This window comes from Solenopsis invicta, chromosome 6 (genome assembly GCF_016802725.1).
Source record: "Solenopsis invicta isolate M01_SB chromosome 6, UNIL_Sinv_3.0, whole genome shotgun sequence".
Taxonomy (NCBI): Eukaryota; Metazoa; Arthropoda; class Insecta; order Hymenoptera; family Formicidae; genus Solenopsis; species Solenopsis invicta.
The window spans coordinates 3,000,071-3,015,653 of NC_052669.1; the positions used below are offsets into that span (position 1 = coordinate 3,000,071).

Consider the following 15,583-nt stretch of genomic DNA (forward strand, 5'->3'; position numbering starts at 1 on the left):
TCTCTCTCGTTTTAACAGCGTTTTCAAATTCGATTTACTTGCGCATTTAGGCAAGTGGTTTATGTTTCTCGTGTTTTTAGTTATGACACGGTACGTGTTTCACGCTGTGACACGAGAACATTTTTTTCATTTGCCGTAATTATTACCTTGCAATGGTAAATTGAGCGAGTAAAGAGTAGGAAACATTTTATAATCTTCAAATATGGTGAAATACGACGGGCCGTATTTCATGACGAATCATCGTCGCGAAAAGGGTTGGATTATGGCAAACTGTGCAAACCAGATTTCGGTGATGGGAAGGAAAGAGAGATACGAGGAATAAAAAAGAACATAAAGGTCACCAAAGGCGATCCATCAGGGAACTGTTGTTTGATTTACGAGCATGCTACACCTCGCAACAATTCGTTTCATTTATCTTTCTTGTAGCATGTTTTCTTTACGACTGACTGTTTCATACTTTTAGCATATGTAATTCTTCCAAAAAAAAGGCCAACATTGCTGTATTATTTATATGAAACATCATTTCGTATGACATAACCAATTTAATGTTGGAAAAAGTTGCCGAATACGTAATTCAAGTTTTTTTTTTCTATATTTTTACGCAAATAAACGTTGAAAATTATAGCTTAATGTTTCTGTACCTAATATTACAATATTTAACACTTTGTGTAAGCAAATTATGTGTGTTTAAGATTATCAAATTCTTTCAAGAATTTTATATTCTCGCTTGTATATGAGAATATGATTATTAATTTGATACTAATTCTTTTTTTGTATATTTATTGTAATAAAATTTGTAATGGTACAATTTAGGTCACTCATTATATTATTTAAAAACATCGATTTACTTTTTATAATAACTGCCAATATGCGTATGCATTAAATGTAAAATATTCTACAATAAAACGTGTTTTATAAAAATACAAAAATTTAATATGAAATTGCGTGATTAATTTAATTAAAAATTAACATCAGTTGTACTTGATTTGCTAAAAATGTTGTTAGCACGCACAAAACAAGATATAATTTATTAAATTTTCTCCACTATTTATTTCTCATTTGATTCATATTTTTGTTAATAAATACTGTTTATATTAAGTAAAAATAAAAACAAACATTAATTAGAGGTATGATTTTAGGTGACGTATTTTAGAAGACCAGTACATTTCAGTACCCATTTTTAATTTTTTGAAAAATATTTTAATGAAATTAAACTCAAATAATGGCCAGGATTTATTAATTAATGAAAAAGATGATATTTGTATAAAATATCTGCATTTACTAGATGGATATAATTATCCATAGGATAATTTATCTTTGCGATTTATTGATAATTTTTTTCAGATGTATGTCTGATCGATGGCCGACTTTCATTTGCGTAAGCATTCGTTGCTACTCTTGCACACATTTTTTATCATAAAGAAATTTTCGAACGTATGTGTATGCTGAAACGTCCTCGCATTACGCTCCGAATACATCCGGGATCAATTTAAATATGCATCGTATGCTCAACTTATGAAAGTTCGCCGTATTCGCGGGTGCAAGATGACGATCTCGGTAAAGCGTGAAACGAAAATCTTACCGCGGATTCACCTGCAAATTTTCGGTCTTCGAGCGCTAGAAGTATCAACTTTCAGGCATTACTCGCCGATGCCTCAATAATGCTTCCCCGTTTCCGGAACTTTTCTCTTCTTGCGGCGTTCATACGATAAGAAAGCGCGAGCTACGTTCGTATATTCAATTCAAAAACTTTTCACGCGTCGAAATTCTGAACGTTTGCTTCGAAGACTCGAGACGTATGGCACCGACTTCAGAGAATAGTTTGCGTCTGGAAATTTTACTTAACGTCGCAGATTCGCATTTTTCACGATGACCAGTGTATAAACAACTTTTGTATGTTCTCACTTTACGAGTTTGTATGTACAAGAGACACAATAATGAAAAGTAAGAGATACAGACCAAAATGGAATTGAACGTTTTATTTATCTTATAAGTCTAACATGATTATTTAAGATGTATTTTTTGAATTACTCGGCATAAAATTGCACTCAATTCGTGGATAAAGTGCCTGCAGTATGTTTATCTTACGCTCTCTTGTTCATTTCAGTATTCTAGTACGTACCTTTGGGACAACGTGTGCTTGTTTGTTCACACACAAGTAAATAAAACTATTATTCTGATGTAATATAAAACACGAGCTTTCTTACTAACAAGGGTATTGCATTTAAGAGAAACCTGATATTTTTTACTCTGCGTCTACAAAATTATACTGTTTATTATTTGTGAAGGTTCAGTTGGAGAATTGTCTTCTCTTTCTCTGTCAAGTATAATATATGCGATTATAAATGTTTTTTTTTTTTTATTATGTACTTTATAAACAGTGGCTATAAATGATTTTTTTTATATATTTTAAAATGTGCGTGTTATATACATTTGTACACATTACTTCATGAAATGAATATAATCTTTTAGAAGAGTAAGGTCTTTCATGTGAACCTTTCGTAGAAAATTTTGATTTATTCCATTTTGTACGTAAATGTATAACTTTTGACACTTTATGCGTAGAAACGCGGGTAAAATTTTTCTTGACTATTTGAAATATACTCGTTCTGTTTTTAAACAAGTTTCTGTATTGGAACTGTCGAAAGTCGTCATTCTCTGGATTGCTTTAGCCGAGATAAGAAATATAAAATATAATTTTTATATTTCAAATTTCTTACACTCTTCTTACGGGTAGTATGCAGCTTAATTTCTAAATTTCTTATTTATGGTATAAATTGAATTTCCGTATGTATTCTAAACATTTATATAATACGAATATTTGATCTAAATAACAGAAAGTAGAGCTATTAAATTGAAATGTTCTCTCTTAAAAAATTATGATATTTTAACTATTCTCAGTTATTTTATCGAGAATACATGGAAGTCTGATTGATATCACAGGAATAATATCTGTAACAATTTTAATACGCTCGTCGTCGGATCGTCGTCGAACCCAGAAATTAATTCTACCTTGTGTTAATTCAATAGTGGCAACTAATCTTTAATACATTCCATTGAAGCTACGATTGTGGCTTATAGCTGCTTAATGTCTTGTTTTCTGAATAAAAAGCTATTATATATGTGTGTACATAGTTTTATTATTATGCAGAAAATTGTGTAAACTCCTATATATCATTTAAAAAAAATATACAATGAACTTTTTTATCCGAAAAATTGAAGACCATTAATTGCCATAGCAATTGGGACTCGTAACACTGAGGAAAAAGGTATAAAATGTTACGTTTTCATTCATAACATTTTACATATTTTTCTCAATATTATGGGTCCCACGTTTCACCTATACGTTATTTATGTAACTACTGCAAATATTTTTATCTACTACCGCAAATGTATTTAACTCGCTAAATGTCATAACGAGAAAAGTTACTCTTCAGAAAGTTTATTTCAACTAATTACTTTACTAACGTACGTTAGATAATCTCTTTTCGGACATGTTCCGCCCACTCGTGTTAGATTGTAATCTCGTTCATTATGTAAACGTACGTTACGGCGTGAAGGGATTGAACAGAGTGGGTAAACGTGTAAGGTCAATGAGATTCTACCTTTTACCTCTGTCTCACTTTCTCGTTATGTTACTAAACGATGAATCTATCTCCGCGGCTAAGGGTACCGAAGGCAGCAATTAAGCACTTGCCTTCGTCCATCGTAGTTTTCCCTTGAGGACTAATTATTGTCTAAACGGACTAACTGTTTCCGTACACATCGAACGTTGTTCTATTGAACAATAGAATATCCTTCGAACTTGAATGCAGTTCGGAGGTAAACGAGATCCTCCTACTGGAAGATTGTTCTTGTCGTGGTATGGATAGAATTCTAAATTGTAATTCAACTGCCATCTCCTTCTTTATTCGTTACTGCATACGCATGAATGATTGGCCTCGCAGATAAACGTATTTGTTAAAAATATATCCAGTTATTTTTTAACAAATTTTTATTTTTCACAATGTTCCATTCACATTGATACGGCAGTTATTTTATGCAACTATTGTTTTCAATAATAGACAAATACATTACAAATAGTTGTATGCCTATAATCAAAATGGTTTTGAAAATTTTACAATAACTTACATAAAACAATTTTATTTTATTTTTTTAGAAATTATTCATATATTTTTGTTAATTTTATAATGGAGAATATCATGTTACGATCTTCTGTTCCTCTCCGTTTATATTTTGTATAATAACTTTATTAATAATCATTATTTTAACTTGAAGACGATTATATTAGTCACTGAGTCGTTCAATTGATTCTAGATTCAAAATTATAAAATATTTATTATTTGGGATGCTATTTATAAAAATGTGACGACACTATATAATGGATCGAAAAGAAACAGAAGTGGTAACTCTTTTCACGAAAATAGATTTAAAAGTTGATTTTGTTTAACAAAATATTGTGTTCTGTTATAAAAGTATCTATTTATTTAAAGAAAAAGTATTACAAAATATATACGAATATATAGGTACACGTAACTTATTCTGTATATAGACTGTAGTATTGAAAATCTATAATACACATAACGTAAACTATAGATTAGCAATAACTACAATAATCTTATCGAATAATTACTTTGATATGAAAAAAGATCATATTAGACTTGTTGAGCAGCTTTAAGGAACTGTATTAACAAAATTCCATTGCTATTATTTAACTTTGCATAACTCGAAACATGCACAGTCAAATAAAATATTAATAAATGAACGAACACTTATATACATATATATTCGTGTGTACTACGCTCAAGTTTAAAAAGAATGAGGAAGTGTGTGTAATTAAATGTTAAAATGTATTTTTTTTTAATGTCGAAATGTTTAAAGTAAAAATATCTTATAATAAACGTCGGCTTGTACTCGGCTTTACTACATTATCGTCATTGCATAATGAGCTACTAAATAAATGATTTCATAACTAATCATTCTATTCGTCCCCTAATAATGGACATATTACATTACGCCGCCTTCTTTATATACGATATGTGGTTTGAAGCATTGAAATGAATAATAAGCAAAATGGCATGCTTTGGATTAACAAATATATTTACAAACTCCCCTATGACATTTTATACGCATTGTGGTTTCTGCAATAGATAATCAACTGATTTCTGTAGGGAATTTATATGAGGGGTAATGAAAAGCAGGAAATTTTGTCACTCTTAAATACCGGTAGCGACATCAAATAACGCACGTTAGAAAAAATTAGGTCAAAGATACGTATTGGAAAAGTAAAGGTCAGAAGAGGAAATCGATGTTTAAATTCAGTCTGAGAAAACTATGCGCTGATTCAGCGCTGCTTTATTGTGACTTTACTGTCATTATGGCGTGGATGTAATGACTTATATTCAAACACGAGATATTCTTTTACGAGAGAATTTTATTCTTCAGAGAAATAAAAATAGTGTGCAGTGCAATAATTCCGGAATTGTTTTTGCAAATCGCGCGACAGTAGGGGTTAAGCGTCGTTATATATCACGGCGTGACTTAAGTTGCGACGCTCGATGCAACGAGCGCACAATTATGGTGATTTCCTTCGTTGTATTTCACGTGTATTTCCTTCAATCTGCATCTGATCGTCTCTCGAGAATGCACAATTTGGTTAATGCGTTTGCCACACCCGCGACGGCACTCGTTTCTCAGAAATCCGAAACTCGTATTTCCATAATCGATAAACATGTTAAATAGCGATCTTTGAGCCACGCTTCTATTTCGATTATGAAAAACTACGTTGTTATGGTCGTGGAAATCAATTTAATGACGTTCGCGAAAGATATGAACGTCATGATCGATAGTTCCGTAAGTCAAAGCATTAAGGATGCAAATGGCGGTTCTTAGAAACTTTCGTTTTATATTCCTCTTTCCACTTCCATTTTCTTCATCGTAAAGGACTGTTTTTACATCAGTTTCACTTTTACTTTGGTCTATTTGCTTTAAAGTTGGGAGAGATTTATTAAAGAATTGTTTTTTTTTTAAAGATTATTTGCATATATACGTACTAAAATACTTAATTTGCAAGTAACTTAAAAATTTTTAAACATCTCGAGTCGAAATTTTAATCCTATTTTTTACTTTTTTTTTACCCTTATTTTGATGCTTTGGGCCCTTAAATAGATCTTTTTTGATACCTTAAGCCTTAAACTCTCAAATGGACCTTTTTGGAATTGATCGAATCTATTACGGTTTTTGTAGAGGGTTTAAAGAGGTTTTAAGAGGTCGAAAACCTCTTTTGAACTTCAATGTGGGAAATTTTCCGTTAAATTTGCCATTTTGAGGCTCACGGTGGAAGCTCAATAGATCTTTTGATCAAAATGAAACTAAAATTTTGACTCGGAATGTTAAATGTATAGTATAATAAAATATCTGTTTGCAGCTCTTTGTTACAATCATACTGCAAAACGTTCAATGCATTCCGAAAAGGAGTATCGAATAAACAGAAGCGCCGCGGGGTGCGTCATACGGCCCACGCTGTATTCCTCGATTTATGTGACATTTCCACGGAAATCATAAATTTACGTGCGTCATATAGATCATCAAAAAAATGGATCGCACCTGCGTTGGAGCATTATTACCGTTGCGGCGCGGTGGAAGTGCGAAATTTATATTTCAGTCGCATCGTGTGTGCGAGCGACTACGACGCGCGTTTTCTATTCTCGACAATGAAAAAGCAGCCTTCGCGTTTATAACGCAGTAACATTGTGAAACCGCGCGATGACGCATTCCATAGGCCATATAATGCCGATAACTCGCGTACATGTTACTACAATAATGAGCGTGTTCATCTTAATCGCGGTCGTACAAAGCGACGTTGTTCCATTCAAAGATTTGACGCATCTTGGTAACTTAGATAAAGTTTCATCTCATCAGCGTCGCATTAAAAATCATCATCTCGCGAAGAGCCAGCGAGCGCAAACGTTCGTATCAATTTTGTGTACAAATTTTTATTTCTTCCTGTCGTAGTCCTAGTGTAGATGGAGGTGACGGCGCGATATGAATGATTCGTGGGGTATCGTAGATCAGTTATCACGTTCAGACTGGAAAGGCTGATGCCCGGCAACGCCCGCAACCATTTCAATTCTCAGACGGATATCTCGGTGGCGACGCGACGCGACGCGACGCGGCATGGCGCGGCACCGCGCTTTTCATTTCCCTCGAAAGATTTATGACGTGAATCAGATGCATAAATCTCATCGCCCTGCGCAAATTCGCCGTTTGTCCGAGGCCAGCCGCATCTTTAGCATTTTAAATAGTGCGGCCGGGACAATTTGACTGGCGGCGAACGATAGCAAATCGATGAGTGCGTTGGCAGAATTCGTTCATTATTCAAAACACGGGGGAGAGCTGTTGTTGGGTTACCAGTCTGTCTGGTCGGCTTCAATGGAATATATTAGCATCGTGCAGAGCAAAAGTGGTTCCCTTCAGAACCACTCCACGCCACTCTGCGTAAACGTCGCGCGCTTGCCACAGACTCTTCTGTTTTTCTTTTCCGTTCTTTCAACCGCGTTCGCCATGTACGAATATATGCGTCCAAACTGTCAGGTAAAAAGCCCACGACGTAAAGGCTGCGGAACTTTCCACGTTTTCATCACATCGACTAGCACATTCACTTCACAACTTTCTCTATGATACCTCAGTGCCTCATTACTTTTCGGTAAATATTTAACCTTATGCATCAGGCTGAATAGGGTGTCTAGATATTTATCCCTGCAACGTATACACTAAACGTTGCGCCAAGTATTGTAGTGAATATGCTAAAAAGCGGGATTTTACTTTTAGAATTCTCTCTCTCTCTCTCTCTCTCTCAAATCAACGTCGAGTCTTAAATTAACACTCTTTAGTTTATTATACGAAATAATATGTTTAATTCGATTTAATAATTTTGCACGTAATAACAACGTGACGTAACACGCCCGTAAAATATATAAGTAAATGGATATATATATATATATATATATATATATATATATTGCATATATTATGGAAGACTTTATCTCTTCTTTTGATTAAGAATATTAAATTCTGTATAATGAAACTTGCTGTATAACGCGTTAAACGAAAAAAGATGAGCGAAACTTTCCTGAAGTAAAATTAAAAATGCTATCCCAGATTAGAATCTTCACTTTTTGTACCACATAGAGAGTTAATTTTTTATTTGACTCTTTTGACTTTTGCGTGAATAACGAAATGTTCTTGAGAAGGGATCTGTCTTTTTTTTTCATACTTGTTAACCGATTTACTTTATCTGTCGAACAGATTGTACGTGACAATTCAACCTATAGGTTTTTATGCAGTATTGAATCCTTTAATCTTTCACTAAATGATTAATCGATATCAGGGGTAGTCATTACTACCCTTGGGGGTCATTAACGATATGGATGGTGCCACGAACGTTAACCGATATTGAATATGGCTTAATCGATGAGAGCGGATGACTCGATTAGTTGCTGACGCGTCGTTACATCGATGTTTGTGACGTCTTATATACAGATATACAGATTATGCCATTTCGAAAAACAAATTTACATATCTAGAAACGCACGAGTTTTCGGAACGGATAGGAACAGTAATCAAGCGATTGTGATTTTAAATTTACTCGGGTAACGCATTTTTTAAGTTCTTTGTTTCAAGTTGTTTTATGCACGTGTATACTATAATGACAATAAAAATGAATTTCTCGTTGATATTCAATTTTCGTGTATGGTCGAATTCTGCTTCGTATATTTAGATTCGTAAAAAGTATAAAAGGTAGTTATCTCCAAAATTCTATTTGTGGTATCAAAATAGTGTTCGGATTCCCACGTGTCGTATATATAAAAGGTCATACATGCGTGCAAATGCGTGTGTATGATGTATCGTTCATTCCGATTAAACGGCAAAACCGATTATAGTGATCTGTACATAGAAAAAGTGTATGACCCAGTTCGACGGTATCTGAAAAACTGGAATATATGTAACAACGTGAAAGAACTTGAAAATTTGGAAAGTGTACCGTGTGAATTTGACAGCCCTTTAATTGTTTAATCAGTATAAATGTAGGACGGATTTTAGGAGTCTGGAGCGCCGAAGGACTACAAAATATGCTCTCTGAAGCGAATTACTTAGTGGGATGGGATAGGTTAATTGGGAAAGAGTTACTCATAAAATGGAAATGGGTCAAATAATGACGACGACAGTTTTCTTTTTAAGAGTAGTTTTTCTTTTTGTGTCTTTATTCGTCTTTGTTAGAATTTTCTTTAACAGAATTAATTTCCGTTAAATACATTTATACCTGATGAAGATTCTTTTTAATTTTCTTTATCTATGTTATAAAATAAGAAGTTAAAAACTATTATTGCAAGAAACTGTAATATATCTGAAAGCACATTGCTATTAGTTTGTCTGTTTTTACATCATATAGATATGCGAATTTTTTAATTCTCTACCCGATTGAAAAGGGTAACTCGTTTTAATATTTTTAAAAAGCCTTTGATTTTTTTTTCAACATTAAATGATTCCAAAATTTCAATTTGCAAATTTCAATTTATGCAAAATTATCCTTGAGCAAATATTTAATTATATAAAATTACAAGAATATATACATTAAAATAATTTAAATTTAGCGCACGTATAGTTTTAAAAATTTTATTTATTTATAAAATAAAAATCGATTTAACGTTTCTGTTAAGAGTTATCACTTGTATGGTAAACAGAGTGATTATCATATTGTAGCTTGAATCAGTCCTATCTCTCGTGCAATTGTGTATTCAAAATATACGCGCCTCCGATAAACCGCAGCCGAAGGTAAATTATTCGGCAGAAATTTCAACCAACTTGGTGGTACACGGCCGTTCTCCATTCTAATTAAGATATTCAGGGCAAACGGAATTCTAGAAGTTTAAGCAAAACGCAAGAATACATCAGAATTTCCTTATGCATAATCAGTCGTAAGTAAGGTATGATGATTGTCCTTGCAGAGAGATGCCCGTCGCGATAGTTTGAAGGTGCAATACTCCGGCGGGTCACAATGCAATTAAACTGCGCGCAACACAGGTGTGCTATCGCGTGCATATTTCAGAGACGATGTATATGCTCGCCTCCCCGGGCACGGCAAAGTGCGTGCGGTGCGTGTATAATTCGCGCTGTTGAAATCCAACGTCGGGTGTGTAAATCGATCGATAACACCAAATGCATGTTATTCTCGTTAATTGCCTAAATCGATAGGGCCGTAGCGAAGATTTCCATCGTACCATCTATGGTTACGTTCATACCCAGCGCATCGACGCAGACCGTTAATGTCGAAATTGACAGAAAATCGTTAACGACGTACGTACCTACGTACGTACGTACGTACGTACGTACGTATGTACGTATGGCGCATTTGCAATGGGTTGCCGCGCTCAATGACGAACCTCGCGCTTCTCGAAATTAATAAAGTTCGACATTGAGTTCGTTGTTAGGTATTAATTCAGATACGACGAGCTGTGTTGCATTTCGCTGGCGCGTGATGCCGGATTTTGGAACAACAGTCTGACGTAGAATAGTTGGAATAAGACGAGCAACACGCAGCGCAGCTCTTGCGATTGATTAGATCATCCATCTAACAATGTACGATTGCGAGCCAGATTATTTAAAAACGGGATGGGATAGATTGCGAGTATTTGCCTTTGTAGTGAAAAAAGACATATCGTGTCTCGCAATTATGTTATGTTTTATTTTTTATGTTTTAATTTGTTAAAGAAATTTCGAAATTAATAGAATCAAGGTAGTAAAGAATTGGAAATGACATTCCTTTTAGAAACCTTGTAGATATTCGATGCACACTTGACAAATTCTAAAGTAGCGATTTTCCATTTTCTGAAGTTAACGCACGAACTAAATTTATTTCCAAGATGAGATAATTCTACAACTACGGATTCCAGTGCTGGATAAGTTTAAGAAACATTTATCACTAAAATTTCTATCGTTAGAAGTGTCACATCCTTGCGGTAATTATCTCAAAAGAAATAAATCTCTTGAATAGAGATTGAAAAGGAAGAGAGAGAAAGAAAAGTTTTCCTAAGTTTTTTACAATTTTAAATTAAAAAAAGAATTTTCTTATATTTGTTGTTATACAATGTAAAATATTCGCTTGAGAATATCGCTTGAGCAATAACGTTTAATGCTTCGCTTTCCGAATCGTCACTCCCTTTTCTTCCATCAACAATTTCGTTTGCACCTGCTTGGTATTCTCTTCACACTTATTTACCTTTGTTGATTTTCGCACGTGAACAAGTTAGGGAGTCACAGTCAAATCACAATGTTGACATTTTCGGTCAGTGCTCCAGTTTATTTAACTAGTTTTACCGTTACGCTTACCGAATCTTCCGCTTGCAGTAATTGTTCATTCTCTAGAGTTGTATGTGCTTTAACAATTTTGCGCAAAGAAGTCATCTTTTATTCACAGAAAACAATGTGAATTTAATAGTTGCAAAATTACGACTATATATTTCGTAATATATCGGAATCTTCCACCAGTTCTCTATTAGATTTTTGTTCTGCTTTTGTATACAATCCCATAAATACTTTTGGAAAGAAATTATATAATTGGTTAATACATTGGTTAATAAAATGGTAGATTTAATTCATACTTTCTGATTACAAGATAAACTGATAAATCATAAAATGAAACATTTCGGCTTACGAGTTTCTAACTGGGGCAATATTGCGCTTGTTATTTTTTTATATTATATGCGGCAGTAAATCCTATATTTTTATTTTTATTTTTTATAAGTTTCAAGTTATTCCGACTTTACTTACAATACACGTGAGTTTAAAACGTTTGTTATTTTTGTAAAAAGTTTTTTTTTTTACGTAGATTGTATAAATCGTCGAGTGCAAGTTATGTCGAGAATGTATAACTGAAACGTTAATCCGAAACCGATTTATTACGCTCTAACGGAGCATTAATGTTACCAAGATCGTCGTGACAGGTAGGCGCGAGGCGCAACATCGACGAATTATGCACAAAGCCATCCGGTCTCGGAAATTTGCGCGATTATTGGAGGGTTTATGCAGCCGTCATCTTATCTGCACTGCATGCTGGCATATGTATTCATGGACAGAACACGCGTTAGTTAAGATACGCAGGCTGCCTGCAAATGGTTAGTGAAATCGTACATATCGCAATATGTTACGGCGTCGCATTCGCTCATTACGGTACGCATAATGAAGCCGAAAATTTGATGCAAATCGTCATTAAGTTGCTTGTTATTTTAAAATAATAAATGCAATTCAATTTTACATATTGTGTAAATCACATATATGTGATATTTTACATGAGGCATTTGATTTTTTACGGAATAAAAGTTGTTACAAAAGTTCTATCGCAATTTCTAAAAAGTGGGTTTCAAGAAACGCAATATTCTGCACTTATAAAAAGTTTATTGACAAATGAAACTAGAAATTTTTTTTATATTAATGTACAATTTTAGGTAGGTTTATTCAATTTTATCACTCAAAACATTTTGCATATCGTTTTATACAGAAGATACGAGACAAGATACAATCTCGTATAAATGTGTGTGTATGTGTGTGTGTGTGTGTGTGTGTGTGTATATATATCCTTTTGCATATCCTCCGTAGGGTAAATTTGGCACCAGGAAGTTCACGTAATCATTTCAAGGGCATGATCCCTAATTAAAAGCCTTGGTGACGACATTCGCGCTATCACGGCGGAAATTATGTCTCTGATAAATTTTATCCGTCCGAAACTTTAGGGGCACACAAATTTCGCGTACCTGGGTATCAAATTCCGGAGTTAAAATTGTACAGCTTTTAGTTACACTGTTGAAACTTATCAGAGTTTCTCGACCGCAGTCATCTGACTGCTGCTGGACAGACTAAACTTTATGTATAAAATATGTTTCAAATACATTATACGTATACGTGTATGTATGGTTTCTTCACATAGATCTAAACTAATGATAGTACAATTCTGTTTTATCAGCACCTTATTACGATAAAACAATTTCTATAATCTATATTTATAATCTATTATATTATAACTTAGCATTGCGAGGAATAGTTGATATATCAGGTTTTAAAAATATCTAAATTTTTTTAGTACAGTAATTGCTATAATTGTATTTATTCATATAACAAAATGTGCAAGTACTTAAGAAATTTTCTTACTTATGGAATCCTTTCTTATTTAATTTCGTATTTTAATAAAACGATTTTAAATTATTTGTAATAAGAAATTTGAGTTCAACGATTTCAAATTTCTTGTTAGCGATAAAATTAATACTTATTCTTGAAAAGTAATTTCCGAAAATATGATCCCGAAAAATATATAGTTTAATTTGTTTGCATATGGTTAATTAATGAAACGAGATTAGAACGGTTTCGATGGAAGGTGCCTCCTACGCTTGATTTAGTAATGTTCGGTGCAGATTGATGGCGACTAGCTCCTACGTTTTGCAGCATTTGTCGCCGTCGGTTCGAGAATGGGCAGCTACCCCTTTACTTTCGTTTCGATGCATGCTTGAGTGCCTGATTTCTCTTCCGTGATAACAAAACCGTTCTCACGATGAAGCATCGAGAATCTATGATACAGAGTTTCATAGGTCGCATTCGGACATTCTGCCGGAGAGAACAAATAGTGATTGTATATGTACATATATCAACATGTGCGGTAATATAATTACAACACACTATAATTGCCTATATTTTAAAATTGAAAATTGAGAAATTAATAATGTCAGTTAAAAATAATGGTATTAAAAGCAATTATATGGAAGTTATTCCATCTCAATCTTTCAATTATGCGTTAGTTATCCTTTTCCTTAATAAAAAGTAATCAAGATTCTGCAAGTTAGCTTTTTCACAGTAAAATCGAAAGATGTAAGGAACCTTCTCTTGCTTTTAAAATTATTGAACGTTTATGATAGGTGCCGGCTAATGGATTTCGCAATTTTGAAAGTCAAAAAGTACCATCATTCTTGAACTATCCACACGACGTGTCTTGGACTTGTATCTAGGACGGTTAATGTTAACTGACAATTTTGCAAAGTTAGTGTACTTTGGACGGTACGAGTTGCCTAGTCAAAAACTTCAAAGACGATCTCCTGAGGTATATCAAAGGAGATAGTACTCGCGTTTCCACTTTCGCGTGACATGGTTTTGGCACTTTGACACGTGGAAAATTGATAAAATTGCCCGAAACGTGAGGCGAGGCTCGATTCGTACGTGCCAGAAATCGGGAAACTACTATCGAGAATTACAGTCGCGCATTCGAAGAAACTATAACAGGAAAGAGAGGATAATAAATGTTTTAATATCAAAGATGTTATCAATCATGGAGTTATCTATTTAGGTTAATGAATTATGTCGAGAGTACGGAAATGGAACGAATAACGATCTGTCATTTTTCTGTTAAATTTTAATTAGACGGAAAATGATTTGGGAGATTAGTAAGGATTTAATATTACGTTTTCAACATAGAGTAAGGAAAGAATTTAGTTTTCGTTAACTACCTTCTTAAACTTATTTAAATTATTATATTTCGGGAATATAAGAATATGAGTAAGAGTTTTTTTATGTATCCCGAGAAGTTTTAATTTCCGGGTTCTTCCGGTCTAGGATTATCAACAAACGGCAGGAAGTACTTTGCATTTATTTCCATAATTGAAGTTGCACACCTCCATCTTGCAAGTGCAATTAAATAAATCACTATTAGGCTATTGTCTTAGGAAGCAGCGTGCAACCAGCACCGACGCGAAACATGGGAAAGGTGCAGGAGGCGGCTGTGGAGAGTCGCGGGATAGGGTGAAAGGTGTGTTAGTATTGCGGGACTTAGGTGCTAGCTATAGCCCAGTATGTATGTAGTCTTTATAATCCCTCGGCTTATAGAGAAAGAGGGAAGCAGAGAAGGATACCGCGACGCTGTCGCCTGTAACGGACGTGAAAGGGACGTACTTGAGTATTTTGTCGCGCTATATCGCTTCTGGCTACGACACGCGGCACACCGATACGTAAACCACGAAATTGCTCGGATTGCGGGGCGATCTGGTCGTGGGGTCTGGAAGGCTTCGATTTTCTTCGCCTTCCCGTGGCCTCAGATTCTATCTATCAACTCGAAAAGACGCTCGATGGCGAGTTGCGCTTCCGATAGAGACGCGCGATACACGCTTCTCGCTTCGATATTGGAAAATGAAACGGGGATATTTTCCCGTTTGTTGGGCGTGGCGTGTGAGGACAGGGAAGGATTAGCCGACAATCTCTCCGATACGACTAACTGTCGACGTACCGCTGTCGACGAGCAAGGCGGATGTGACTAAAATAGTTCGTAAGAGATAAAAGTTGGAGGATAGGGAAGAGTAATATTGGTCGATGCCCAAGTATATTTACATTTATGCAAATGTAATATCGATATTTAAGTTGTGAAAAAAAAACGTTTACGTCATCGCACACACAGAACTTGTCGGCGAGTTATTTTTGAGCGTATTTCTTATTGACATTCCTTTTTCGAGAATATCGATATAATCTTTGAATATTTATTTCCGCGTATATT

At 34.4% G+C, this 15,583-nt stretch overlaps 1 protein-coding gene and 1 long non-coding RNA gene across 12 annotated transcripts in view; both read left to right on the plus strand.

The window, feature by feature from the left end:
- The window catches only part of LOC105193883 (peripheral plasma membrane protein CASK), a 196,950-nt gene that overhangs the window by 86,500 nt on the left and 94,867 nt on the right, over positions 1-15,583 (plus strand). The window lies entirely within an intron of this gene.
- On the plus strand, positions 864-15,160 carry LOC120358000. The gene is made up of 2 exons (XR_005574972.1): positions 864-12,450; positions 12,508-15,160. It is a non-coding gene; the product is annotated as an uncharacterized LOC120358000 (long non-coding RNA).